Source organism: Portunus trituberculatus, chromosome 44 (genome assembly GCF_017591435.1).
Source record: "Portunus trituberculatus isolate SZX2019 chromosome 44, ASM1759143v1, whole genome shotgun sequence".
Taxonomy (NCBI): Eukaryota; Metazoa; Arthropoda; class Malacostraca; order Decapoda; family Portunidae; genus Portunus; species Portunus trituberculatus.
The window spans coordinates 28,413,402-28,438,957 of record NC_059298.1 but is presented as its reverse complement, the minus strand read 5'-3'; the positions used below and the strand labels follow the sequence as shown (position 1 = coordinate 28,438,957).

General features: G+C 42.3%; 1 protein-coding gene across 7 annotated transcripts in view; it reads left to right on the top strand.

The window, feature by feature from the left end:
* LOC123518621 (mucin-2-like) overlaps positions 1-25,556 on the top strand; it is a 117,022-nt gene that overhangs the window by 78,729 nt on the left and 12,737 nt on the right. For 6 of the 7 annotated variants that reach the window (XM_045279525.1, XM_045279524.1, XM_045279528.1 and 3 more), the window contains exon 2: positions 16,247-16,337. The exons of the other annotated variant lie outside the window; for it this stretch is intronic. The gene's annotated coding sequence lies outside the window, so the exon portion shown is untranslated. The remainder of the gene's footprint in view (positions 1-16,246; positions 16,338-25,556) is intronic. 7 annotated transcript variants of the gene reach the window in all.

The window sequence follows — 25,556 nt, the reverse complement described above, 5'->3', positions numbered from 1 at the left end:
TGGAACGCAATTTTATTAGAGTTTTCGGTATGATTAAACGATTCTATTGACACTGAGAAAGGTTTATGGAGGTGAGAAAATGAATGGCCACAGTCTTCACTATTTTAATCCCCCATATAAGTTTCTGAACATATATCAAATCAAAGAGTGAGTAGAACTAATATGAAAAACACGTCCTGGTACTGAAGGGGTTGAAACCACGAACAGCACTGCTCGTCACAACATGTCCACACCTCATAACTCCCAAGGCTTTACATAAATACTTCCAAACCACGCTAATACAGTACCACACGTCTCTCCTTCCTTATCTGTCTCTTATCCACCACATTACCACTACATTAATACACATCTCGTCCATCACATTACCACTACAGTATTGCACATCTCTTCTTCCTTATCTGTCTCTTGTCCATCACATTACCACACTTATTAATAGGAACGATGACGCATCACAACCACCACTATCACCACCACTACCATCAGCAGCGTCCCACTATCATGACGTTAAAAGATTCCCATTTCGATAGCGTCCCCTGCGTGTGTGTCCCCGGCGGTGCGTCACGAGGGGCGTGGTGTACTAAAGTTTTACCGCTGGGAGGCATCGATTGGAGGAGACCACTAGGGATATCATATAAGAATAATAAGGGTTAAAATAAATAATAATGTTACGAGTTCGTGGAAGTGGAGGAGGAAGAGAAAGAGGTAGATGAGGAACTGGGAAGGGGAAATAGATGAAGGGAATAGAAAATAGTGGAGTAAATATATACGAAGTTACTGTAAAAGAGACAAAGGAAGAGAGGAAGGAAGGAAGGAAGGAAAAAAAAAACTGACACAAAAACACAAATTCATAAACAACAAACAATGAGAGAAAGTTGTTTAGAGTGAAGGAAGGAAGGAATTATAGACAGAACCTCAAATAACTTCATAAACAACAACAAGTACAGGAGGAGAAAAGAAGAAAGTAAAGAAGAGAGAAGGAACAAGAAAAAAAAGATGTAGAAACACAAAAAAAAAAAGAAAAAAAGAGAGAGAGAGAGAGAGAGAGAGAGAGAGAGAGAGAGAGAGAGAGAGAGAGAGAGAGAGAGAGAGAGAGAGAGAGAGAGAGAGAGAGAGAGAGAGAGAGAGAGAGAGAGAGAGAGAATGATAAAAGCCACAAACAACATTAACTACAACAGATGGAGCCACTTTGAGTCACGTTAGAGTCACAAACAACATCATTAACCCTAACAGATGGAACCACTTTGAGCCACGTCACTGGAAGAACCTAATTTTGCGTGCCATCAAGCCCTTCATTGTCTTTCCTACATCACTCGCCTCTAAATGTCCCTCTGTCCTCTTGCTCCTCTTTTTCCTCCTTCCTGCCAGCCCTTGTCCAAACCTATCCATCCCTAACCCATCCCAGCTATTTCTACTTTTCTTTCTTATCTCCTTATCCAGTTCATTCTTTCACTATTCCATTTGTTAACCTCATCAAATTTAAAGTCACTCTTCACCTTATCCGTTTTCCATTTTCACATATACTTATTCTGTTATGCCTGTCTATATCCATTTGTTCATTTTGTGCCTTCTTTCATCCATACAGATTCCTCTATTTTAGTCATCCGCCTCGTATTTGCCTAATTCTTCCAGTTTCCCCACCAGCTCTTATCCAGTTCTACACTCTACCACCTGTCCACTTCATTCTTCCTTCTGCCTTTTATTAACTCTTTCCAACTGCGATTATCCACTCTCAATGTACTTTATTCCTCTCTTACTTAGTTTTCTCCGCTTCCACCTCCCTCCACTTACATTCGATTTAACTCCTTCAGTCCTGGGACACATTTTTACCTTGAGATTTGTGTACGATTAGACCCTCTTATTGACATTATTAACTGTTTGTGGAGGCCAGAAGGTTAATTGCCACAGTCTTCACTATTTCAATCCCCCTCATGAGTTTCTGAAGCTGTATGAAATCACCAAATAGTAAGAAGAATGAATTTTGAATATGGAAACGCGGCATGATACTGAAGGGGTTAAGCTTTCTTCCTGTCACTAATCATTTTTTTTCTGCATACCTTCTTAACTTCGTACCTATTTCATTTCCTTTCCCTGTCTCAACATTGGTTCTCATCCACTTCCTCCACCTTCCACCTGCTGTCCACTGTATCCCTCCTCTTGCCACATATCAGCTCTTTTCCACCACCTCTCCATTCAGACTAACCTTTTTCCCATTTCTACTCTCCACTTTTACCCTCTCCAGTCTCCTCTCCTAACTTTGTCTGAACACGTGGCCTAGCAAGGCCACGTGTTCTCTGGAGGCCAACACATCGCCGTGACCTGAGGCTCTCGTGCAACACAAGTAATCGACGCCAGGGACTCAGGTGAAGGTCCCTTATTGATCGCCAAACACGTGGCCCCAAAAGACAGACTGCAACATGACTTAATGGCCTCTCTCTCTCTCTCTCTCTCTCTCTCTCTCTCTCTCTCTCTCTCTCTCTGTCCGTGTGACCTTGGCGCGCGAGGTGGTGATATAAAGGTCTCTTATAATTCAGAGGCGTTGACCTTGACGAGCGTACGTGTGTCATTGGTGGTGGAGGTGGTGATGGTGGTGATGGTGGTGGCGATATTTTAGCTCTGACGCGCCACAGTGCCATGGCTCCCAATACACATTATTTTCGGGCTATCAATATATGGATAGGGATAATTACAGGTGCTATTATTGACTTTAAACGCGTTCAGTGCCCACGCTACTGCTATTACTGCTTCTACTACTACTACTACTACTACTACTACTACTACTACTACTACTACTACTACTACTACTACTACTACTGCTGATGCTACACTACTACTACTACTACTACTACTACTGCACTGCTGCTGCTGCACTGCTACTGCTACTACTACTACTACTACTGCTGCTACTGCTACCACAACAACAACAACAACAACAACAACAACAACAACAACACAACAACAACAAACCAACTACTGCTACTACTACTATTACTATTACTATTACTACTACTACTGCTGCTACTACCACTACCACCACCACTGCTGCTGCTGCTGCTGCTGCTGCTGCTGCTGCTGCTGCTACCACTGCTACTGCTGCTGCTACCACCACCACTACTACTACTACTACTACTACTACTACTACTACCACTACTACTACTGCCATTCCTATTACCACTACCACTACAACAACAACAACTACTACAACTACTACTACTATCAATATCTTCCTAACTCAAATACCGCTCGTTCAAGCTGCCTGGCAAACTCTCTGCCAGCATGAGCGACACTCGGCCGTGAAACACTCAAATAGTCATGTTGAGAACGATTTCCTGTCTTTCTTGTGCCGCGATACAGGTTAAGGATACACAGCTCAAGAATATAAACACACAGTTGTGGGATACACTGTTGCATTGACATTTTCTTTCCGTTTATCTACGCGACTATCTTTGTATGCATGAATTGAATATACTTGTGATAATACGTATACTTAATGTAATGTGTAGTAATAGCGTGTTGAGTAACCCCTTTCAGTACTGTGGTGCATTTTGACCATGAGTTTTGGGTGTGATCTGCAAATCTATCTATCTCTGTCTATTTTATCTGTTTATCTGTCTATCTGTTTATCGTGACTGTGCGTATCTGTATGTGTATCTATTCATCAGCCCATCTATCTAAGCATCTGTAAATCTATACATATCTATCTATCTATCTGTCTATCTGTTTTTAGTGACTGTGCGTACCTGTATGTTTATCTATTTATCCGTCCATCTATCTAGGGATCTGTAAATCTATCCATCTCTATCTATTTTATCTGTTTGTCTGTCTCACTGCCTATTTCAATAAGTCGATTTACGTAAGTCCAACTCGTATTGAAAAAAGATCTTAACCTGCGGAGTTACAAAAAAAAAAAAAAAAAAAATCTTAACCTGCGGAGTTGTGAAGCGAACCGTTACACTCGCAAGAATATATTACTTAACTGCCATGTTATGTTTTTTACCACCGGTCGGATTATTACTTTCACCAGGACTAATATGGTGGTGTCCCCGAGCCCGAGAGAGTCCCGTGCCTCACCCAACCACATCAAGGGCGAGGCGAGGAGAAGCGAGGCGAAGTGAGGCGAGGTGCGTTTTGGTGGTGTTTTGTCAAAGCCCACATTCTGAAACACTTCCGCGCCTCACAGCACCATCACTATTTTCAAAGGGCTCTAGTTGAAGTGACACTGGTTTTAAGGACGTTTCTCTGATTGTAGTGACATGTTAACAAGTTTTCTGCATTATCAACAGGAAAAATACTCTCTAGAACTCGGCTATTCGTCTCTGTGGTCTTTGAAAATGGTCGCGGTGAGAGAGGGAAGCGTTTCTGAATATGGTGCTTGTTGGTGTCGAGGTAGTTGGTGTTATGCTGCCTTGCGTTCTCCGTGCCGTTGCTTCTGGTCACTGTGTTCAGATTGTGTGTTATTACCAAGCGTAGAATAGTACCCACGTATTTTGACACACTCTTGGCTGGGCTGCTATTCATTCGTCTCCCAGTAAGTTACAAAGGTATGCATTGGTAAACATTAAAGTAGCTACGTATTCTGAGACACTCTTGGCTAGACTGCTATTCACTCGTTTCCCAGTATGTTACAAAGGTACGCGTGAAGTAGCTATTGTATTCTGAAACTCTACGCTGGGTTGCTGTTGGTGTTTTCGTTCCCATATATGTTATACATGAATGCAGTGATCTATATATTGGAAAGTATCTACGTAAACTAAAATTTCCATACTGTATGCTAGTCATGTTATCCGCTCCTATTATGTTGAACAGAAATGCATTATAACCCTTTCAATACTGACTGAGACGCATTTTTACCTTAATTTTTGAGTATGATTAAACGATTTTATATACATTAGGAAGGATCTATGAAGGTCTAAATATTAATGGCCAGAGTCTTTACTATTTCAATCCCAACATATGTTTCTGAAGCTGTGTAAAAATCGCAGAAATAGTAACCAGAATGAATATGAAAACGCGTCCTGGTACTGAAGAGATTAAGTTATATTAGAGATCACTAGGCACAGAGAACAGGTAAAAATGTGACGCAAGAGCCAAGAACGCATTGTACATATTTGGTATTCGAAGAACTGTGGTGTGTGAAACTGAAAAAAAAACAAAAGTCTCTTATTCGTGTCTAATTTGTTTTTGCTCTTTCATGATCAAATCGTAGTGAAATTCTTTTCTTTTTTTAATATTATCAGCGTTTCTAGCTAACATGCGTGATTTAAGCTGTTCTGCATCCTGTCTGTGCTTTGTTAATGTCACGTCACTCTCTGGCCACGCTGTATCAAGTAAAACACACGATATACAACTGTGGGAGTATTGCGACAGACGCTTTGTGGGCTTAATGTCCTGTATCCTGTAGGGTCACTTATTCTGTCCGCTGATTCTGGGTAGGAAGCTGCATGAGTTTCTTTACAAAATTTATGTTTCACTACATTTCTTCAACCTTCTCTTTTTACGTCACTGTTCCTGTTTGCATGTTTTAGTCCTTGGATTGCAACCCTACCTGCCTCTTGCATTTGCATTCGCGCAGTGTTGTCCTGCGTGTCTGTCCCTGTTTGCATCCCAAGGCGTTCCACGAGGCCGCGAGGAGTCCCACGGAAAAGTTCGAGGACACTCGTAGAAGTAAACAACTCCTTCCTGCGCTTCTGTCTTTGTTCTATGGCTTTAATGTTTGTATAAACTTCCTGAGTGTGTTTTTATCTTAGTGTTACCGGCCGGCGGAGTAAGAGTGAGAGGGCAGCGCGCCAGCATTGCGTGAGGTGTCTCGTCTCTTTAGTGACGTTATCGCTTCACGTTATCGCTTCACGTCGTTGTGCTGGGGAAACAATGCCATCCGTCGCCTGCTGTTACTCGGCGGGGCAAGGCACCTCTGGAATGACGATTTATCTACATACAGTGATTCATTGCATGTTACGTAAAGCATTCTTTTATTCATGTGACCTGGGGAGGGAAAGTCTTGAGTTGTGTGACGCACTTTGGGAACGAAGAGCCGGAGAAGAAGGAGGAGAAAGCTTCTGCTGCCTGTCTTAATAATGGGATGGAAATGATATTTGTTACTCGTATTTGTAAGTATTGGAAGAATCTTGTGACACTGAGAAAGATATTTTTAGATGATATACCTGCGCCTCAAGTTTATAGCACATCGCGAAGCGGTGAAGATGTGGCAATGTAACCCTGCAGTACTTGTTCACACACTTCCACAAGTTTTGCAAGCGTCAGTCAGCATAACGGTGCCGAGTGGCCTTCACGATGCCTTGAGGGAATCCGTTTTCTGTGTATTTTGCGTGCCAGGAAGACTCACGGGCGTGGTGATGCGAGGCAAGGCTGGTGACAAGCAGTCATTCTACATCTATTCGTCCGATGTGTTTTGCCTTTTTCATTAATCACAAGGCCTCTGATGTGATCATTCCTTTTAAAAGTTGGTAATTGATATATTCTTAACATGCCATGACTGATTCAGAAAGAAAAAAACATACATCACAGTGGAAGTAAGAGAAAGCTACTCGACTCCTGACCACTACCGCGCACACTGTCCTGCCTTCTCACAGCAACACAGGTGGCGAGCCTCACCACAGCGTGGCTCCTCAGATCCCCACTTGACAGAATCATTTTGCCGAATTTCGTTCAAATAGTGACTGTATCCGTCTATTCAGTTCGTCTCCATTGTAATCGTGGGATTGTTGTTGAGTGTCTCCCAGCATTGCAGCAAATCCTGGCATTGTATCCCCGCTCTTCCCGTTCCTATTTGTCACCGGGGCTGCGCAATCATACATCATTACGAGCATACATACATCACTCCCCGTAATGAGATCAAATAGAAGTGTCCTACATATCGCATGCTGTGAGTGCGAAAGTGGTGGACACACATTGCCTGTTGCTCATTGTATATTCACAGAGTCCTCTTTAACTGCTGAGGTCTATAACCTCAATAAAACAGTTTGATCCAAGTAGAGTTTAAAAATACGTCATCGATAAAAAGTATTTTTTTTTTTATCATTTGAAGATTTATTTTTCCTCACAAGTAGCGTGTAATTACTCAGAGGAGATCAGAGGCGTCATATCAATAGTCTCCTTATCAGTCAGGGGGTTAAGGCAGCAGCGACACCTGCCTCGAGTGTTATTTGTCACCTCACAGGAAGCTCCTTATCCACTCTCGACCATGACCGACTGACTAACCTCAGCCACTGTGATCCCGCACGCCGCCGCTGACTGATCGTTCACCTTAGTGTTTATCGATGAAAGCTTTAATTAAATGATTTGTAGAGTTGAAAATTTCACGAAGGCGATCAGACTTTGTTGGACTATCTAATTATCTATTTTAAATTTTTGTGCCGATGTATTTTTAATGTTGCTGCGGTCAATGAACGACTGACTGACAGGCAAACTATGATATTTTGATGGTGACCAGGCCAATGTTGGAGCAGTGAGGGAAGGTGAACGTACTAGAGTTGATGTTACTCTTCACTACTCTATCCTGACTGGAAGGTATAGCAGTGATCAGAGTGAGTCAATGCTTGATATGATTTCTATGCTTGTTGTGATGATCGTGAAGAGATTTCCAACAGGATGCAGCAAATCGGTTCACAGAATGACCGCTAGGGAAGATACTAAGACAATCATGACAGCAGATAACCCAGAGATTTTTTTTTTTTTTTTTAAGAGCAGCAATCAAGTTTTTTTGTTTTAATTCGATTCCCTTGGTGAGTCTTGTTCACTTATAATGGTGATGGTGGTGGTAGTGGTGGTGATTTTTCAAGTACATTTATTGATTGACTTCCAAGAAATACCTTTTATTATGAGAGAGAGGGAGTTCGATTCCCTTGATGGGTCATGTTCACCTGTGGAAAAAAATCACAGAGAATTAAATTAAGTAATAAGATCCATGCAGCAGTGTTAACCCCTTCAGTACTGGGACGCATTTTTACCTTGAGATTTGTATACGATTAGACCATTTTATTGACATTAAGAAGCATCTATGGAGGGCAGAAGATTAATGGTCACAGTATTCACTATTATGATCCTCCCACATAAGTTTCCGAGCTGTATAAAATCACCAACTAGTAAGCAGAATGAATATGGAAACGCGTCATAGTACTGAAAGGGTTAATAGTACGAGTGGTTTGGGTCCGTTAAGAGTTAAGAAATCTGAGGCGTGGGAATGAACGCAAGATTGTGGCCAGTAAAAGCTTTGTTTTTGTTTTCTCACAAGGGTTATTTTTCAAACGTCACATACTGCAGATGATTAGTCATGTTCCCACGGATGTCACTTTTTTTTCACTATTGACGCAAAATCCTTGCTACGCCATCACTAGAACCATAAAAAGCACTCTTGACAACCCAAACAACATCCACTACTCTCTGATGAAATCAAGTCCAGATATGCCGACAAAACGTTTGAAGATAGTGTTTTTACTTTACTGGCGTAATATCCTTACAAAGCCATCACTAGAACTAATGAAGATACATCCTTTGAAACTTTTGTAACTTTCACAACAGCTTGTCAAACCAAACTCGAGATATGACAACAAAACACTTGATAATACTGTATTTTTCCACTGAGGATGTACAATTCTTACTAAATTATCACTAAAACCATGAAAAGAAAAACATCCTGGGATATTTTTATGCAAAAGGGGAAGCTGGTTAAGGGCAACAAAAATAGAAATAAAAAAATAATAAAAGGCCCACTTGATTGCCAGTTCTCTTAAAAAGTGACAGAGTTAACCAAAAATCTGGGATAAATATCTTAAAACCATAACGAGTCCTACAACAGCCTGTTAAAACTCGAGACATTACGAAACAGAATAAAGTCTTGTAACCTTCGACAAAAGCCATCGGTCACTCCTTAGCCATCGATCATCCCCTAATACTTGGCTGTCGATAGAACATAAATTCGTATTCAGAACCACCTTGCTCTCACCACAACACTTTTTCCGAGACCACAGAGACGACTAGCCGGGTTTTCAAGACAGTTTCTCCATTTAATAAACTTGAAATCTTACTAACTCATCACCAAAACCATAAAAAAATACTCTTTAAAGACACGAGTATCTTCAACTGGAGCCTTTGTGAACCAGTGATGGTTAGAGAGAGCAAAACGTTTCAGAATACGGGCCCAGTGTAAGCGTGTGTTCTTTTCACGCCTCCACTGCGACTGTGGTCTGCTGAGGCGGCGGGGCGAAACGCTGGAAGGTCGTGGTTGTGTGTGGCTGTGGGAGCTGGCTGTGATGACTCAAGGATCTCGCTTCTGTGTTCTTTTTTTTTCCCTTTGACGTTAATGAAAGTTCGAGGATGATGATGAGGTTAAAGCAAAGTGCATGCGTGTTTTTGTGACTGCTAGTGGGAGAGAGAGAGGTGGTGGTGGTGGTGGTGGGAGTGAGAGTGCTTGTTTCGTGAGTAAGGTGCTGTTCTGTGCTTGAGTCATACTTACTCATACTTAGTGGTGGTGAGGAAGAGTGTGGTGTTTAATCTCTTCAATGCCGAGATGCATTTTTAACTTGATTTTTAGGGTATGATAACACGTTTTCATTTACATCAGGAATGGTCTATGGAAGTCAAAAGATTAATGGCCAGAGTCTACTATTTCAATCCCCGCATAAGTTTCTGAAGCTGTATAAAATCGCCAAATAGTAACCAGAATGAATATGAAAACGCGGCATGGTACTATCAGGTCAAATGACAAAGGTGGTGGTGATGGTGGTAGTGGTGGTGGTGTATAAAAGAGAAATGAAGCTGCAAAGAAGTTAATGGGGATGAAAATAGTGGGGATAGTGATAGTAATGGTGACTTTATTGCCATCATTCATAGTACAAAAATGTAATAGTATTGCTCGTGGAAATAATGTTAATAATGATGATGTTAATGGTGGTGGTGGTGGTGGTGGTGGTGGTAGTAGTGGTGGTGGTAGTAGTGGTGGTATTAGTGTCGGTGGTGGCAAGGCAGTGGTGATGGTGGTAGTATCGGTGGTAGTAGTGGAGGTGGTAGTATGTCATTATATTAATTCAATAGGATTAAAAAAAATAAAGTGGTTAATCTCATTTCCAAAACGTGGTGGTGATTGTAGTGGTAATGGTGATGATGATATGTTTTTGGTGGTTGGTTTGTCAGTAATGGTGATGAAGAGTGTGAAGATAGTGTTGATAATATTCCAGAAGGTAATGGCAATAGTAGCAAAAGTGGTGATGTAAGGTGATGGTGATCGTGATTGTGGTGAAGTTGTGTTTGTGAAGAAAGCAGCAATAGTAGTAAAAGCGATGAAATTTGTGATAAAAGCATTTAACGCCGATAGTAAAGATGGTGATGGCGATAGTAGTGGTGGTGGTGGTGGTGGTGGTGGTGGATGAGGCGTGGATGGAGGTGAAGGGCCGCGTGGTGGAGCAGGTCGGGACACCGTTAACATTGACTCCCACAGCATCCACTCCCACCAACACCAGTCTCCCTTGCACGGTACCGTCTGGCTCCCGGGGGCACGCTGAGGAGGAAGAAGAGGAGGAGGAAGAAGAAGAAGAGGATGAGGAGTGGGAGGAGGAGGAGGAGGAGGAGGAGGAGGAGGAGGAGGAGGAGGAGGAGGAAAAGGTGGAGTATTTATTAACGAAAGGAAACGGTTCTAAGAATGGAAGATGAGAAAATGGAAATTAAATTCAATCAAAAGAAACAAAATATGAAATGAAGTAAGTTAGTGAAGGTGGAATAGAGTGTAGAGGGAGAAACAACACAATGACTAACGAAGGTAGCGTAAGTATTAGAGGAGAAGTGAAGAGAAAAAGCGAAGAAGAAAGGAAGATAAATAAATTGATAAATAAATAAATAAATAAAAAAAAAGTATATAATGAAGGAGGTTAGCGAGGGTGGGAAAAAGGAAATGTAGAGGAGGAAACAAGACAATGACTAACTATGGAAACTGATACAGAAGAAGAAGAAGAGCAGAAGAGAAGATAAATGAATAAAAAATAAGAAAACAAGAAAAAAATATAGAATGAAGGAGATTAGTGAGAATGAAGAAGGATGTAGACGAACAAACAACACAATCACGAACTGAGAAAACCGTTGGAGGAGATAGAAGTGAGGAGGAAGAGATGATAATATATAAAGAAATGAAAGAAAATATGTAAAATGAATGAGGTTAGCGAGGATGAATAAAGATGTAGAAGAGGAAACAACACGATAACAAACGAAAAAAACTAATAAAGAAAAAGTGAAGAGGAAGAGAAGATAAATAACGATAGAAATAATGAAAAAAAAATATAAAATGAAAGAGATTAGCGAGAATAAAAAAAGACTTAAAGAAACAACACCACTACTAAGGAAGCGAATGAAGGAAAAGACAAGAGGAGAGAGAGAAAGGCAGAGAGAGGGACAGAAAGGGAGAGAAAAACAGAATACTGGAACAAGGGAGGTTATAGAAGGTGGAGGAGGATGTGGAGGATGCATGGCTGGCGAGTATGAGTGGAGGGCGTTGGTGAAGATGCGTGGAGGTGGAAAAAGGTGGAGGTGGAGGTGGCGGAGGAGGTGGAGGCGCTGCACGGGTGGATGTGAAGTAAATGGGAGTGATGAACCGAAGTAATGACAGACAGATGTGAAAGTGCTAAAATTCTTACTGGGAATTCTTTACAAGTTATAAGTTATTTATCATTTATTGTTCAAGAGGCTCATTGTGTTTTACTGAGGGAGGTGACTGATCGGTGTGTGTGTGTGTGTGTGTGTGTGTGTGTGTGTGTGTGTGTGTGTGTGTGTGTGTGTGTGTGTGTGTGTGTGTGTACCCTTCGGAATGCTAGTTGGAATGACGGTCGATGTGTGTGTGTGTGTGTGTGTGTGTGTGTGTGTGTGTGTGTGTGTGTGTGTGTGTGTGCGTGTGTTCGTGGAATGACTGGAATTTATTTTTCTTTCTTTAACGAGTACAGTGTCACGCATAATAACTCTCTCTCTCTCTCTCTCTCTCTCTCTCTCTCTCTCTCTCTCTCTCTCTCTCTCTCTCTCATTACATTCTTTCCCTTATATATCTCTCCATGGCCATTAATAGATCACTTCCTCTGGCATACTTACCAATCGTCTTTATAGGGCTCGCTCAAGGATAGAAGGACAAGAGAGGCAAGAGAACAATGGTCAATGATGCCGATAGGGAACAAAGGAATAGAGAGGACAGACGAGCGAGGCTAGAAGAAGGGAGGCGGGAGGAGCAAGGAGGGAAGAGAGGGCTTGACAGGGAGGGCAGAGATGAAGGCAAGGGAAGAGGTGGTGGTATGTAGGGTGTATAATTAGGGAGAACAGGGGTAAAGGGAGAGTAGTAGTGTCCCTTGTAGTCCCAGTTTAGTTTCAGTAGTAGTAGTAGTAGTAGTAGTAGTAGTAGTAGTAGTAGTAGTAGAATCGCCCGTATTCAGAAACGTCTTACTCTCTCATCACGACAGTTTTCCAAGGCCATAGAGACGACTAGCAGGGTTATCAAGACAGTTTCCCCTTATAGTAATCTAGAAATCTTGCCACCCCATCACTGGAACCACAAAAATACTCTTAAAACACGAGTATCTTCAACTGGAGCCTATGGAAAGTAGTGATGGTGAGAAGGCAAAGCTTTTAAGAATACTGGCCAATATCTTGTCATGTCTTTGGTCTGTCCTTGGGCTCGTATTCTCAAACACTTCTGTGCTTCTCCACTATTTCAAAAGGCTTTATTTAAGTTTATACGATTTTTTAAGGTGTTTTTACCGTTCCAGAGGCAGATTGACAATATTTATGCATTACTAACTGGAGAAACACTCTTGAGAATCCTGCTAATCATCCTTGTGGCCTTGAAAAATAGTCATGGTGAGAGAGCAAAGTGTTTCTGAATAAGGGTTCAAGTCTCACGATGTCCTCTGAGGAGTATTAACATCAGGTTTTAGGGGAGAGGCAATTGGACACGTTTCTATTAGCGAATGTGGGACCTTTGTCTGGAGCTCAGGTGTTCCAGTGGCGCGTGTGTGGGGCGAGGAAGGCGTCTTTGTTGTCTTCCTAATGATCGCATTGAACTTTTAACCAGAGACACTTATTGTAATTACTCCCGCTGTACGCCTGACGCAGCGGCCTCGTCTTGGCTTGGTGCTGGGAGACGCCGCCCTCATTGCTTTTGTTTGATTGTCTGGTTGAGTGACGCTCGTGTCTTGGGGACGAAAGACGGCTGGTATACTTGACATTGGTTTCATGTTCTTAATTTCTATACAGTTTTAATGACGAAATCACTTGTATACCTTACTTTTAGTCTATTTCTTCTCTCTTGATGGGGCTAGTAGTTATCCTAGTTTTATTCTAACATCGCCAGCTGGATGGTATATTCAGCATTACTCTTCTCTCATCACTAGAGTTACGTGGGTTTAGTATAACATTTTTACCTATTGACGTTGTTATTAACCCCTTGAGTACCAAGACACGTTTCCATATTCATTCTGCTTACTATTTAGTGATCTTTACAGCATCAGAAACTCATGCGGGGATTAATATAGTGAAGACTGTCTATTAATCTTCCGACTTCCATAGGCCCTTCCTAATGTCAATAGAATGATCTAATCGTACTCAAATCTGAAGGTAAAATAGTGCCCCAAGTATTGAAGGGGTTAATATTCGTGGCATTCCTTTAACAACATGCTATCTGACGCCGCTCTTCTGGTGACAAAGACAGTGATATCCTCAGCATTACCTTTCTCATCCTTATTAACCCCCTTCAGTACCAGGACACATTTTCACATCTTTCTTCTTGCTATTTGGTGATTTTATACAGCTTCAGAAACTTATGTGGAGACTAGAATAGTGAAGACTGTGGCCATTATTTTTCTGACCTCCATAGACTCTTCCTAATTTAAATAAAATCGTGTAATCATACCAAAAACTCAAGGTAGAAATGCGTCCCAGTACTGAAGGGGCTAACATCGCTATTTCTGGTGGCACATTACATCAGATACACTAACATGACTCCATTTTACACTGTTTATACAATGCAGTTGATACTCTAAACATTATTCGCCTCCCAATCCCTGGCTTTTTTTTTTCTCTCTCTTTTTGCCTCACATTACAACTGGTACATTTGTCATTACTCTAATCTCCTTCTGATCTTCCCTTGGCCGCGATAGTGAGTGCTGATTAAGTTTTTGCTGTCATGCAGTGGCGGTAATGGCGGATGTGGTACTCTACAGTCTACACCAGTTAATGACATCGCTTTTTTATCATCATGTTGTAGTGATTAAGCTTTCCCTCTTGGTACAATACACCAGCGCAGCACCAGCAGTTTAATTAAGTAGCAGGTCTTCAACGCACATATGTAGTTTATATTTTGCACCTCGTTACACAATTTTATTTTCCTTAACCTTATTATACATAGTGCTACATCATGGAAGCCTTGCGAATGAAACAACCTATAGTGGGCTTAGAAGAGACAAGACACGCGTCGATACAAGCAGTGAGTCAGTGAAAGAACACCCGTAACTGTTGTAGGTTATTACACGTAGTGCTACATCATGGAAGCCTTGCGAATGAAACAACCTATACCAGGCTTAGAAGAGACAAGACACGCGTCGATACAAGCAGTGAGTCAGAGAAAGAACACCCGTAACAGTTGTAGGTGTAAATTCACATCCACCCTGGGAAACTGTGGTTAATCTGCGGCTTCAGCACAATAACCTGAGAGTGTGAGTGAATATTACTCAGTTATTTCCTGGCGAAGCTTTCAATTGTTGACTAATATCTTCAGATATGTGAGGAAAAGAGGCATTTAATACGTGAATACACATATAAAAGTGAAATCTCTGTTATTGATTGGTAAAAATGTTGATAAAGACTTTTAACAGTTGACTAACACGTTCAGAAATGTGAGAAAACTGGCATTTGAAACGTAAATAGACAAATAAAAGTAAAATCTCTGTTATGGATTGGTAAAGTAATGATAAACTGGCAACAAATAAATAAATCCATGGAAAATAGTGCTTTGGTATGCAATTTTAACAGCGCTTCGATAAAAAAAAAAAAAAAAAATCACCGCTAACTTATTCCCTGACAAACACACAAGGAAATGTACAACCAACTATGAGAATTTCGTCACGTACTGAGAACACGAGGAAGGCTTTGGAAGGTGTTTTGTGAAGGCTGTAGGGAAGGGCAACCAATCACAAGGTAATGCAATTCGTGAGGTGTGCGGTGGTGACAAGCAGGTAATGGTGACTGTTTAGAGCACGGAGAGGGCGTGGCGGGAACAGTGAGGCGGCGGGGACTAGTGCGTGTGGAATGGGAGGAGTAGATGGGAGTAGGAAGCGGCAGTGAGTGGATTAAGTGAATGAAGTGGATGAAAGTCGCAGGGATGTGGGTTGTGATGGGATGCGGTGAAGGGGCGAGAGGGATGTGACACGGGTGGAAGGTTTGAAGGTATGGGCGGAGGCCGTGGGTTTGTATGAGTGAGTGGGGGAGGCTGGGAAGGGCGTGGGTGTGGTGGCTTCTGCTGGTGGTGGTGGTGGTGGTGGTGGTGATGGTGGTGGTCTGGTTGGGTTAGTAATGATAGCTTCCGAAAGAGTGCTGCTGTAAAGCCAATGATATTCTTATGGGCTTTTTTTGTCTTCCTTCTTCACACACACACACACACACACACACACACACACACACACACACACACACACACACACACACACACACTCAATGCCGCTCGCATCACTCCAAACATACAAACGATGAGGAAAAACAGCTCTACTATTTACATGACAGCTTTTCCCCTCACAAATTCATCTTATCTCCTTCCATCTTGCAAATTTCAACACCACACACACACACACACACACACACACGCACGCACACACACACACACGTACACACACACACACGTAAACATACACACACACACACACACACACACACACTAAAAAGAAAAGAAAATTCAACTATCCATTTTTAGCGCACGAGAAGCACACAACAATCATTCCGTCAACGCACCTGTCTTTCTGCCTGTCTGCCCACCCACTGCTCCCTCCCCGCGCCCGTCACACACGCCCTCCGCCACCACACCCACTTAGATCACACAGACACCTCCGCCCAGTCCCCTGTCAGCCTCCGCCCAAACTGCAGCGGCTTCCCTATCGCTAGACAAACTTAGATATGTATACTAGTGATGATAAAACGAGGTGGAACAAAAAAAGTCGACAGTCACCATCGCGATGCAGACGTAAAGGGGACTAACGAGTTTTCTCCTTCATTTCAGAGTGACAATAAGCAACGACCGCCTCACCTCCCGCCGCCCTTCAGCCTCCCGTGCACCGATGCTCACCTGAACAGCGACCTCTGACCTACAAGTAAGGGAAGGCGCCCGTTTAGATCCCGCTGCAGGGTGTCCTCGATCTCGTGGTGCATGTGGCAAGAATTTCAATCAGTAGAGAAGTGGGGGATCCGCCCGTGTGTGTGTGTGTGTGTGTGTGTGTGTGTGTGTGTGTGTGTGTGTGTGTGTGTGTGTGTGTGTGTGTGTGTGTGTGTGTGTGTGTGTGTGAAAGCTTATTTGAAACAGTCTCCAGTTTACTACCATGATACATCTTTTTCTATTTTATAGTCCCGCAGAAGACTGCTAAAATAATCCTCTTAGTATTTTAAGCACTTACAGATCAATTCATACATATTTTTTCATGTAAGAGGAAAAAAATGACCAAGGGCAGCAAAAAAATGATAAAAATAAGCCCACTTAATTACCACTTCCCATAGAGGCCAAAAGACTTAACCGAAAGACAGGGACAAATGTCTTGAAACCTCCCTCTTAATAGACGTCAAGTTGTAAGAAAATTGATGTACAGAAGCAGTTGTTATCACGTAATGTGTACCTGTATTTGTTGTCCGTTTAAGACTCTATTTGATTTGCTTATTTGTGTTTGGTATACGGTTATTTCTGATAGAATTTAGATGTCATTTATGTGTATACCATTAACAATCAGTGTGTGTGTGTGTGTGTGTGTGTGTGTGTGTGTGTGTGTGTGTGTGTGTGTGTGTGTGTGTTGCTCTTCATCTCCTGACGTGCACTTCCTATTCTGCTTTCACTTTTGACTTTTGCTCTGTACTCACCCACACGTACACGCCACGAATATACTGTGCGTGCATATGTAACCTATTTTTTCTCCAACTCTCGGTGCATTATTCCTATCCTCCATTCACTTTTATGACTTTGTTCTCTATTCACCCACACGTAAGCAAATGACTGACTAACATTATTTCTTATTTCATTCTTCTTTTTACTCAAACCTGATGCCCATGTTACTCTACTTTCACTCTTCTTTGTGTCTTTTGTTCTATATTTACATACACTCCAGCACGTGTAAATGTATATTGATCTGCAGTCTATATATAACCGTCCTGTCTCTGTTCCTTCTTGCTCTCTCTCTTGCTTGTCTTCCGCGGCAGTGACAGGCAGCGGCGGGTACAAACTGATTTTTTTTTTTTCCTTTATTGCATGTGATCTCAATGAGCGGTCGCGACTGACTCTCGTGAGGTGTCTGTTATGGGCTCGTATTCAGAAACGCTTTACTCTCTCGCCAGGACTATTTTTGAGAACCACGATGGTGGTTCTCGTGGTTTCAAGACTACTTTTCCCCTTGGGACTGTAGAAACCATGTCAATCTGCCGCTAAACCAGTAAAAATACTTAAAAGAAAATAGTGTAACCTCAAATAGAGCCGTTTGAAATCTTGGAACTGCGGCGGAAGTGTTTGAAAATATGGCACACGGATAGATCAAGTTCCGGTCACTCAGATGATGTGGCTGTATAGCACGAAAGTCCCGAGGATAGATATCAAGCGGCGCTACGGCTATATCTGTAGCTGCGATTTAGTGTAGGCGATGGTACCTTTTCGAGTCCAACCTTGGCCCTCCCTTATGGTTGGTCTGAATGAGGGAGACCTTCATTTGAGGCTCAGAAGGGATGAACAGTGGTGCAATTGTCAACACCACGATGTCGTTGTCGGGTTTTGGTGCATAACTAGCCGTAAAATTTTGGGCTGTTGCTTCCATGCCTTGTCGTTAGTGTGGGCTTGCTGTGGTCACGCGCGCTGCCTGCTCTCCTTGAAGTGGTCACCTGCACCTTGCGGTTACACGTCATTTACCTGTTGTCCGTCTGGTGTGTGTGTGTGTGTGTGTGTGTGTGTGTGTGTGTGTGTGTGTGTGTGTGTGTGTGTGTGTGTGTGTGTGTGAAAGCTTATTTGAAACAGTCTCCAGTTTACTACCATGATACATCTTTTTCTATTTTATAGTCCCGCAGAAGACTGCTAAAATAATCCTCTTAGTATTTTAAGCACTTACAGATCAATTCATACATATTTTTTCATGTAAGAGGAAAAAAATGACCAAGGGCAGCAAAAAAATGATAAAAATAAGCCCACTTAATTACCACTTCCCAAAGAGGCCAAAAGACTTAACCGAAAGACAGGGACAAATGTCTTGAAACCTCCCTCTTAATAGACGTCAAGTTGTAAGAAAAATTGATGTACAGAAGCAGTTGTTATCACGTAATGTGTACCTGTATTTGTTGTCCGTTTAAGACTCTATTTGATTAGCTTATTTGTGTTTGGTATACGGTTATTTCTGATAGAATTTAGATGTCATTTATGTGTATACCATTAACAATCAGTGTGTGTGTGTGTGTGTGTGTGTGTGTGTGTGTGTGTGTGTGTGTGTGTGTGTGTGTGTGTGTTGCTCTTCATCTCCTGACGTGCACTTCCTATTCTGCTTTCACTTTTGACTTTTGCTCTGTACTCACCCACACGTACACGCCACGAATATACTGTGCGTGCATATGTAACCTATTTTTTCTCCAACTCTCGGTGCATTATTCCTATCCTCCATTCACTTTTATGACTTTGTTCTCTATTCACCCACACGTAAGCAAATGACTGACTAACATTATTTCTTATTTCATTCTTCTTTTTACTCAAACCTGATGCCCATGTTACTCTACTTTCACTCTTCTTTGTGTCTTTTGTTCTATATTTACATACACTCCAGCACGTGTAAATGTATATTGATCTGCAGTCTATATATAACCGTCCTGTCTCTGTTCCTTCTTGCTCTCTCTCTTGCTTGTCTTCCGCGGCAGTGACAGGCAGCGGCGGGTACAAACTGATTTTTTTTTTCCTTTATTGCATGTGATCTCAATGAGCGGTCGCGACTGACTCTCGTGAGGTGTCTGTTATGGGCTCGTATTCAGAAACGCTTTACCTCTCGCCAGGACTATTTTTGAGAACCACGATGGTGGTTCTCGTGGTTTCAAGACTACTTTTCCCCTTGGGACTGTAGAAACCATGTCAATCTGCCGCTAAACCAGTAAAAATACTTAAAAGAAAATAGTGTAACCTCAAATAGAGCCGTTTGAAATCTTGGAACTGCGGCGGAAGTGTTTGAAAATATGGCACACGGATAGATCAAGTTCCGGTCACTCAGATGATGTGGCTGTATAGCACGAAAGTCCCGAGGATAGATATCAAGCGGCGCTACGGCTATATCTGTAGCTGCGATTTAGTGTAGGCGATGGTACCTTTTCGAGTCCAACCTTGGCCCTCCCTTATGGTTGGTCTGAATGAGGGAGACCTTCATTTGAGGCTCAGAAGGGATGAACAGTGGTGCAATTGTCAACACCACGATGTCGTTGTCGGGTTTTGGTGCATAACTAGCCGTAAAATTTTGGGCTGTTGCTTCCATGCCTTGTCGTTAGTGTGGGCTTGCTGTGGTCACGCGCGCTGCCTGCTCTCCTTGAAGTGGTCACCTGCACCTTGCGGTTACACGTCATTTACCTGTTGTCCGTCTGGTGTGTGTGTGTGTGTGTGTGTGTGTGTGTGTGTGTTTTCACGGTTTTTGCGACATTAAACCTCCCAAACAGCAGGAGGAGCAGACATGAGTTTGCATCACCACATCAATGGCTTTCGGTTTGAGCTGCTAATTACGTGGAAGACCAACAAAGACTTTCACGTGTCGAAAGTGAGGCAATTATCCATCAGATTTTACTTTTTTTATGTCTTTTTCGCGTGGATATCTAACCATTTCAAATTTTCTCACCAGTTTCTTTTGTCTTAACAATGACATTCACTGCATTAGGAAATATTCATGCGAGACAATAAGTTTACCGATAAGAAACTCCACAAAAGAACATTACTTGTATTCATGATTCACAGGTTCAGAATTTCACGAAGTCGTCACCGGCTGCCGCGAGTGCCGCATTAGTCGCACTTAAACTTTCACACACGACAGCAGGCCAATGTTTTACTGGTACTTGCAGATCTGCCCTTCTCTACGCTATGCAGTGTGATAGTAATAGTGTTTCCAGTGCAGCCTTAAAATATATTTCCTAGGAATGACACATAAAGGCCATAGGAAGCATGAATATACCAATTATGGCAATGAAAAATCCTGGAATATAATATAGACACGCCAAAACAAGGAAATGCTACACAAATATAGAGACCTCGGCAATGTTTGTTTGTGCTTTATATAATAAACTACGTACACTTTTACCGGAGCAGTTTATTGATTCGAGGGAAAACAATACTCAGCCCTTAGTTGAAGAGATATGTAAACGTACATTTTTAACCCGTAACTCCAAGAGACCTTTCTCATATATCATATTCACGGACCTGTGCATTTGCATGGAGATATGGCGGACCAGCAAGCGAGGACTGTAAAATAGAGATCAGGGGTAGGGCGGGGTGTAGGAAGTAGTGGAAGGGAAAGGAAGGAGAGGAAGTAGTTAGTGGCTGGGTGTGGGGACAGAAAGGGAAGTTGAGGGTTACAGATTTGCTAATGTGGGGGGGAGACCATGAGAGAGAAAGGAATAGAGAGATAGAGAGAGAGGCCGTATGTATTATGTCACTGGGTACGAAAGATATAAGTAGCAAATGAAAGATAGGAAAGATGTGACATCAGGTGTGGTAAGGAGTTAAGAGACGTGAAAAGTGTCAGAGAAAGAGGAGCAGATGCACGATTGAAATTAAGGATGTGAGGATAATGAAAGTATAAATAGGAGAAATAAAACAAACTAAAAAGTAAATATGTTGTCATCTGCTACACTGTTAGAAGATAAAAAAAAACAACAACTAGGATTGGTTGCCGCGACTGTGAAATTCAGTGAAGAGGAAGACTGGTGACAGAATGAAGGAAGGGGAAGAGAGGACATAGCTGGGAAATGGATAAGAGAGGAAGGAGGGAGAGGGAGAGGGTTGCTTCAAGGCCTGGCTGGATGAAGTGTGAGTGTACTGAGAAGAGGTAACCTTCGCTGCCTCTGTACGTGTCCCTCCTTCCCCTCTCCCGTCACCCTTACCCTTACCGCCCCCTTCCTCCTCTGTACTTGCCTTCACAGACACACACAGACACACACACACACACACACACACACACACACACACACACACACACACACACACACACACACATACACACACACACGTCAGAGACTGCAGCAGATCAAACAGTGAATTACACAGACACACACGAATGTTCATTAACCCACTCTTCTTAAAATCATAGTAAAATTAGGTCTCTTCATGCAATATTAGAGAAACACACCTTTGAATATAATGATAAAAATAGCACCGCAGTCTAACAATAAAGCCCAACAGGTAATATAATGATTTTAACTTCGCCTTAACTGTGAACCTCAAGAAACCCCCCAAAAATAAAACAAGATAACACACAACAGGACTATAAAACTGGAAAGATTAAAACACAAAACAAATAAAAATGATACACTCCTTAATTTTGAATCTCTGTAAAAAAGAATAAAATTAATGATATCAATTGTAACTTAAGATTACAGAAGAATAACTGAAACCATACGCACAATATAAGAACGTATATCAAATGCACTGTATGTAAATCACACACACACACACACACACACACACACACACACACACACACACACACACACACACACACACACACACACACACACACACACACACACACACACACACTTGACTTCATTTAAGAGGCAGGTTTCAAGACATTTATCCCTGTCTTTTGGCTAAACTCTCTCAGCACTGTATGGGGACTGGCGAATGAGTGGGCCTTTTTATTTTATTTTTATTTTGATGTCCTTGGCCAGTTTTTCCCTCTTACATAAACACACACACACACACACACACACACACACACACACACACACACACACACACACACACACATGAGGGATCCGTGGGAGTGTAGGAGCGGAAGGATGTGGTGCCTGGAATGACTACAAACACGAATAAAATTACGTGTTTTGCCCTAATTTTACCTCTTCTTGGGAACTGCGATTTTCTTTTATTCTTTCGTTTCCTTCCCCCGCGACAAGAAACGCATAACGAGGCTGGGAACACTGGCGCTGCTCCACTCCACGCCACTCTTGTGTAACTTGTAGCTCAGTGCGATGGAAAGGTTGTGATTTAAGTATTGCATATCGCCGGTGTCTGTGCGTGAAGTGGTGGTGGTGGTGGTGGTGGTGGTGGCGTGAGGGAATGAGACAAAACAGGAAGGTGGAAGAAAAAAGTTTCCTAGTTCGATCATGAAATATTGACGCATTATTTCTTTGGTGTTTTTGCTATTTTATTTTATTTTTTGTTATGATTATTGTTGCTTTTATTGTTGTTGTTGCTGTTGTTGTTGTTGTTGTTGTTGTTGTTGTTGTTGTTGTTGTTGTTGTTGTTGTTGTCGGTGTTGTTGTTGAATGTTGTTGTTCTATTTTGTTTGTTTGCTTGTGTGTGTGTGTGTGTGTGTGTGTGTGTGTGTGTGTGTGTGTGTGCGTGCGCGTGTGCGTGTGCGTGTGCGTGTAGCGATAACAAAAACACTTCCAGATTTCCCTTCTTACATCAAAAAGGAAAAAAAAATACTAGCACCACCACCACCACCACTACCTCCAACAACAACAACAACAACTCAACAAAACACCACCACCACCAGAACAACTACTACAACACCTTCCCTCTCTGCGTCCTTCCCTTCTTCACTAACATCCCTCCTGACGGTGAAGAAGGAGGAGCAGGTGAAAGAGGAGGGACAGGGGGGATATGAGGCTGAGTAAGGACGGGAGGCTGAAGGAGATGAGGCCGAAGAGTAGGAGAGGCTTGGGAGGCTAAGAGTCAAACATACACAGTCCCCACGGCTCCCCTGGCCAGGTGCTGTGCCGACTTATAATAAGGAAATGTGCACTCGTTGGCTGCTGTCCCTTCTCTTCCCCTCTCCTCCTCCTCCTCGTCATCCTCCTCCTCCTCCTCCTCCTCCTCCTCCTCCTCCTCCTCCTCCTCCTCCTCCTCCTTTTCCTCTTCTTCATCTCTCTCTTCTCATTCTGGTCCTCACTCATACCTCCATCTTATCCCTCGTCATTCTCGTTCTTCTTCTTTTCGTTTTCCTTCATTTTATTTCTCTCCTAATACTCGTCCTTGTTTTCTCTTCTCTATCTAATTTTGGTCATTCTCTCCGTCGCCCTAATCTTCATATACATCTATCACTTATCCTGCATTGAAACCACCATGTGTTTATTTTTCCTTGAGCGTTTTGTTTCTCCTTTCCATCTTCCCCTGCTTTAAGCCTCCATTTTTTCGCTCTCTCGTGGACTGCTCCCACCCCACATCCTCTACTCTTCTTCACTAATACACAAGCCCGCATTCCCGGATACACATGCGCGTTACTGTACTTATATAAGACCGTGGAAATGACCAAGGCCACGCGGTAATAGAGACAGAAGGATGCTCAGTGCTCACCTAACCATACGGGACGATGCGAAAGTAATAAGCGCAATGCGACACACTGTAAAGGAGGAACAGGGGTTGAAACAAGTTAGGGGTGTGTGGCTGGGTGTAAATGTGGTAAATCCGTGCTTGCTCATGTGTATCATAAGTTATTTAGGTGAATTGTGTGTGCGTTTGTGGAGGTCTTGCTTGCATGTGTTAAGTGGTGGGCAGCTGTGTCGTATTATGTTCCAGATGACTGCACTGCTTGTCACTTGGAGCTCCTTAGACACACACACACACACACACACACACACACACACACACACACACACACACACACACACACACACACACACACACACACATATTCTGTCCAACTCTCTAATGCGAGAGTTAACCAGTATTCTGTCATTCATACCTTTCTCTGGTAAACTCTGGAACTCCCTGACTGCTTCTGTATTTACAACTTCCTGTAACTTGACTTAAGAAAGAGGTTTCAAGCCATTTATCCCTACATTTCGGCTTATTCTTTCGAACCTGTAAGGGGAACTGGCAACTAAGTGGGCCTTTTTGTTTCATTTCATGTTGCCCTTGGTCACTTTTCTCCTTTTACATAAAGAAAAACACACCAAGATAGTCTTCCAACGTGACAACAAACCATATCAATCGTCGAAGTCTCTTACACTATGCCAAACAACAAGAATATTCAAGAGCCTACATTTTGGAACGCTTAGGGCTTCCACATGAACAGTTATCAAAGGCCACAGAAATATTGAGTTAAATTCTTATGTGTGTTTATAAATTATTCAGAATCCTTGTTAAAAATATGACTGAAATCTTAAAATCTTCCTTGAAAACCCTTATAACTTCCACAAGGGCATGTTAAGGGTATGCTGGGCGAGGTGTTTAAATGTATGAGACCGCGGTCCTCGTTGGCAGATCCTTCGAGACATAATGCTCGTGCTCAGAAACGCTTTGCTCTCTTACCACATCTATTTTTTCCAAGTCTACAAAGATAACAAGCCATATACTCAGGACTGTTTTTATCTTAATACGACATAAATCTCGTTAATCTGCCGCTAAAACTCCAAAGACACTCTTGAAAACAAGCGTAACTTTATCTTTTTCCGTACCATGACACATTTTCATGTTTATTCTGCTAACTATTTGGTGATTTTGTACACCTTCAAGAACTTGTGTGGCGATTGAAATAGTGAAGACTCTGGCCATCAATCTTCTGACCTCCATAGACCCTTCCTAATGTAAATGAAATAGTCTAATCATACCCAATATTTATGATAAAAAATGCGTCCCAGTACTGAAGGGGTTAACTCAAGTCGTTTGAAAGTAGTGAGGATGCAGCTCAGAAATGTTTCATATGGTCGTATTTGGACTCGTCTCTTCTGTGTACAGTGTGTGAGTCCCGTAAGGGTGTGGAGAGAAGGTCACCTCCAGCCGCCTTGAGCTCTCGTGCTGCCATCATTATCTAAGGCTGCAAGCAATTCAAGCAAGACGCACGAGCAGCTGGGGCTCTCAAGGGGCGAGCCGAGCTGTGCATTAAGTGAAGCCAGCGGGTGAGTCGAGGTGCTGCCGGCGCTGACGTAATGGTTGATGCAGAGCTGGAAAAGAGTTCAAGAGATGCGTTCATTATCGTTTACATTGTGTGCGACAGATGGACACACTTGTCGCTGTTAAGCTCGTATTCTCAAACACTTCTGTGGTTCAAATTCACTATTTCAAAAGGCTTTTTCTAAATTTATACGAGTATTATAAGGTATTTTTACGGTTTTATACTAAGATTGACAAGATTTTTACATTATTAACTAGAGAAACACTATAA